Source organism: Mus pahari, chromosome 3 (assembly GCF_900095145.1).
Source record: "Mus pahari chromosome 3, PAHARI_EIJ_v1.1, whole genome shotgun sequence".
Classification (NCBI taxonomy): domain Eukaryota; kingdom Metazoa; phylum Chordata; class Mammalia; order Rodentia; family Muridae; genus Mus; species Mus pahari.
The window spans coordinates 14,770,398-14,775,205 of NC_034592.1; the positions used below are offsets into that span (position 1 = coordinate 14,770,398).

Consider the following 4,808-nt stretch of genomic DNA (forward strand, 5'->3'; position numbering starts at 1 on the left):
AGGAGCTAGAGAAAGTACCCAAGGAGCTGAAGGGGTCTGCAACCCTATAGGTGGAACAACAATATGAACTAACCAGTACCCTCAGAGCTCGTGTCTCTAGCTGCATATGTAGCAGAAGATGGTCTATTCGGCCATCATTGGGAAGAGCGACCTCTGGGTCTTGTAAACTTTATATGCCCCAGTACAGGGGAAGGCCAGGGCCAAGAAGTGGGAGTGGGTGGGTAGGGGCGCTGGGGGGGTGGGGGTGGAGGGAGGGTATAGGGAACTTTCGGGATAGCATTTGAAATGTAAATAAAGAAATTATCTAATAAAAAAAATGTAAAAAAAAAAAAAAATACAGTATCAAACAAAAATTCTCGAGCAAGAAATCTACAAGATTGCATCCTGCAGCTTCCGAATTTACACACACAAAAAAACAGTGGTTAGATGCCACGAAGTAGGTGGCAATGCCTTAACCGTATGTGTGTTGTTAGGCCCAAGGGCCTCTTCCATCCTTGTCAAGGGGAGTGCTAACCTTCTCTCCTTTCATACAACACAGAAGCCTGTTCTCTCCCGCCGAGTATTTAAAGCTCCAAAACTAATACCTTTATAGGTAATGGTGAATTTTGTTTACTAATCACAGAAACATATTACTGAAAAGTATTATATTTTATTTGGTTGTTAAATAATTTCAGCGCGGTTATTTGGGAGTAAAAACGGTTTATTCATCATTTCTAACCCGACCATGCTTTAATTAATTCATAAAACCAGCCAATCACAGGCCGAGGGGAACACCGGAAGTTGTGAACGTTCTTGAACAAAACAGATTCCCCGGAAACAAAACACGGTAGGCACACGTCCAACCGGGACACGCTTGCGGACGGCGGGAAGTGGAAGTGGGCGGGCACGAATCGGAAGATGAGCGCCTGTTAATCCTTCCTGGATTTCCGGGCGACCGGTTGTAAGCGCCGAAGCTGCGGGGCAGGCTGTACGGAGTCTGCGCATACTCCTCGGCTCCCGCCACCGTGTCCGCGCATGCGCAGCGACGGCTGGCTACACGGCAGCTGGAGCTCTGGATTCGAGGAAGGGAATGGCTGTTCTACCCCACGGCGGTTGTCCCTGCTTTTGTATCCACGTCCGGGAATCCTCGGTTTAGTCCATTTTATTGAAGAAGCCATCAATTTAGAACAGCCTGGTAGTACCAACTCCCTTCGTAAAACCACGGTGTGTTAAGAGCGCACCCGTGCTTAAAGGACAGGCATACTCACACCTGTACAAGTGTCATGCACATCTTTACAAACGCATGGCCCAGTGCACACGAGTGCACATATGCATACAAACAGTGAAGGAGCTGTATGTATCGGCTGTGTTTACTTTGTATTTTTCGGGCTGCTTGTGTTTTTCTTTTTCTTTTTTGGCTTTTTTCGAGACAGGGTTTCTCTGTGTAGTCCAGGAACTCACTGCTGGTCTCGAACTCAGAAATCTGCCTGCCTCTGCCTCCCGAGTGCTGGGGTTAAAGGTGTGCGCCACCATGCCCTGCTTGGCTACATGTGTTTTACAGCAGTCGGTAGTTAGCTGGGCATGTGTTTCATACCTGTATCTGGAAGTGCAGGCAGGCAGGAAAATTGAGTACTAAGCCAGCCCAGTCTAGGAGAAGGAGACGTGTCTTGGAAACACACAGGACTTAAGGCAGGTTCATGGCCAAGCACTGAAGGAGTCAAAGTGGTGCCAGGGTTATTCAGCTAGATATTGTGGACCGAGTGGGCATGCATATCATATCTGGAACGCTAGCATTATTTAGAGAAGGTCTGTAGAACTGTACATAGCCCTGGTTGTTCTGGAGGGTGCTATGTAAACCATAGCAACTTGAACTCAGGTATCTGCCTGCCTCTGCCTTCCCAGTGCTGGATTAAAGGCCTGTAGTACCACATGCCATAGGCTAGCGTTATTGAGTCAGGTTTTTCTATTGGGAAGTTTTAGACAAGCTTGTTGGCTGTAGTTGGGAATCTGATCACAGATGTAAAGACAGAGCAGATTACCCTGCACATTGTCTGTATGAGAGAGCATGGGCCAGGGCCTGGGTCAGCTTCCTGGGGGGTGGGAGGAGGGGGAGCTGGATTCGAGGCTGGGAGCAACATTTTGGGTGATCTTGGGTAATTTACAGGTCATTGTGTTGCCTGGAGCTGGGAGAATGAATTGGCAGCTTTGATTTGGCACCAGCACAGCTACATCCTTCGTGGGCTTGAAAGTTCATTGCTAATAGTGGGAGGAGGGGCCAGCCGGTGCCATAGGAACACCAAAGCAGGCCTCTTAAGCTTTAAAAATAAAACAAAGGCATGTGTCCCCTGACAGCTTTTCAGAGTCACTTCTATCATGCGGGTCCCTGGGCTCAAACTCAGGCCATCACATCAGGCACTGGATGTCTTACCCACTGAATCGTCTCTCTAGTCCTCTGTGGTTCCTATTGTCATGGCCTGACTTTGCATTTGGTACAGGTGGAGGTCATCACCACTTTCAGAGACAAAGCATGACTCAGGGTAAGCAACGGCAGCTAGAGGGGCCGCAGCTAGAGGGGCGACTTAGGGTCGGGGCCGTGCTGGGAGAGCCTACTCGGCCACACCTGCAGAACCTGTGGGAGACAGGGAGGCTCTTCGGTGTACGTTAGTAGAGGAGGATGCTTCGCTGTGCCTCTGGGCCTTGAGCTGAGATAAGTCTTGTCTGTCACACTAGCACCTGCTCACAGGAAGGCTCACGGTGCTGTGTCTGGTCAGCATAGGGCTTCTCTCACCGAGGTCCTTGCCATGAACCGTGCCAGGCCAAATCTTCACTGATCCCCCAGGACTTCAGTATCAGTGAGAACTTGCTGAGGCCAGCAGGCTCGGCTGGGCTACAGGTAGAGCAGCTTTGTTCCGTGTGCCTAGAGTCTGGAGGATGAAGATAAACAAGTAGAACCCTCACTTCTGGACTGGCGGGTGTCCTTAAATGCTCCTAAGGACATCATGAACTGCATACAGAGAAAGTTCTAGAAGCCAAAATTGTTTGGGTCATTTCACTAACCAGTTGCTAGATAGAACACACACAGCTAAACTGGAATGTCAGATAAAACGATGAATTTTTTTTAAAAGTATATGTCCCAAATATTTCATAAGACACATTTCACTAAAATTAACCTGTTTACCGAGAGTCACATTTAATGGAATGTCCATTAAATATATATATATATATATATATATATATATTGGTTTTTCGAGACAGGGTTTCTCTGTATAGCCCTGGCTGTCCTGGAACTCACTTTGTAGACCAGGCTAGCCTCGAACTCAGAAATCCGCCTGCCTCTGTCTCCCGACTGCTGGGATTAAAGGCGTGCGCCACCACGCCCGGCTAAATATTTTTTTAAATACTACTTTTAAAAATGATATGTTTATGAGAATTTTGCCTGTGTGTATGTATGTGTATGATGTACATGCAGAGACCAGAAGAGGGTGTCTGATTCCTTGGAACTGGCGTTACGGTGCTTGTGGCAGCCTGTGGATCCTGGTCATTGAACCAGTCTTTTACTGAACAGCAAGTCTTCTTAATTGCTAAGCCATATATATATATATATATATATATATATATATATATATATATGATATGTATATGTGTATATCTATGTATATGTGTGTATATCTATGTATATGTGTATGTATATCTATGTATATGTGTATGTATATATATATACATATATGTGTGTATAGTATATACATATGTATGCATATATACATGTGTATATATACATATATACATACACACATATATAAAATCTTTATATACTATATAGATATGAAGAACGCTAGCTGGGTATATGCAGCAAGCATAAGTGCGTTCATTTGTCTGAATTTGCATGTAGCTGTGAGGGGACTTGCCCTCGATGATGAACGGAACCCTGGAACTACCAACTGAAATAAATCTTCCCTCCCTACGTTGCTTCTGGTCAAGGCGTTTTATCACAGTAACAGACATGAAATTGGGACACCACCTAAGTCCAGCTTGTGCAGGGGCATGAAGGAAAGAATGCAATCACATCTGTGCTAAAGAGCCCCTCCTGGGATCCCAAACTTGGAGCTCTTGGGAAGGACATGCTAGAAGAACGTAGAAGAAAGTAAGGAAAGTGGGTCTGCGTGTGGTGTGGTGTGAAGGACGTGAGCTGAGCAGGGTCTGCGTGTGGTGTGGTGTGAAGGACGTGAGCTGAGCAGGAGCTTTGGTGTTGGTGTTGGCTTTTGTGGCATGGCTGAGCCCTGATGACCATGGTCAGGTAGAAGAGGCTCTGTGGACCTCAGTGACTGCAGTCAACATACAAGTTGAGTTGTAAAGTGTTAAAGCAATCAAGAGCAGATGAGAAAAAGAAAAACAGAAAAGGGCAGGCACTAGGGTAACTCAAAAGCAAACTGGGAGATGCTCAGTGGGCAAGGTGCTTTGCAGGTGTGAGAAATGAGTTTGAATCCCCAGCACCCACATAAAAGCTAGGTCTGTGGCCGGGGTCTAAACCAGTCCTGGAGACTGTGGGGATGGGCTGGTGTGGACACAGGCTGGTCCCTGTAGTTCATTGGCTTGCTGAAGTAGTGACTCCAGGTCCACTGAGTGAGCCTGTCTCAAGAAATAAAAGCGTAGAGTGATAGAGAGAGGCCTCCAGTGTCAGCCATTGGATGCTACACATGCATGCATTGGCAAACATACACGCACCACACATGACTTTTTTTTTTTTTTTTTTAAGTCAAATATGGTAAAAGTTCTGTTAAGTTGAACTTCTCAAGGGAAAAAATGACAAGAAGCTGAAGTCTGTGCTTGTG

General features: G+C 46.3%; 1 long non-coding RNA gene and 1 other non-coding gene across 2 annotated transcripts; one reads left to right on the forward strand and one right to left on the reverse strand.

Moving 5' to 3' along the window:
- Positions 1–410: 410 nt before the first annotated feature.
- Positions 411–536, reverse strand: LOC115063768. The gene has a single exon (XR_003843639.1). It is a non-coding gene; the product is annotated as a U6atac minor spliceosomal RNA (small nuclear RNA).
- Positions 537–1,037: 501 nt separating this feature from the next.
- Positions 1,038–4,363, forward strand: LOC110317585. The gene is made up of 3 exons (XR_002380333.1): positions 1,038–1,129; positions 3,869–4,139; positions 4,171–4,363. It is a non-coding gene; the product is annotated as an uncharacterized LOC110317585 (long non-coding RNA).
- Positions 4,364–4,808: the final 445 nt, after the last annotated feature.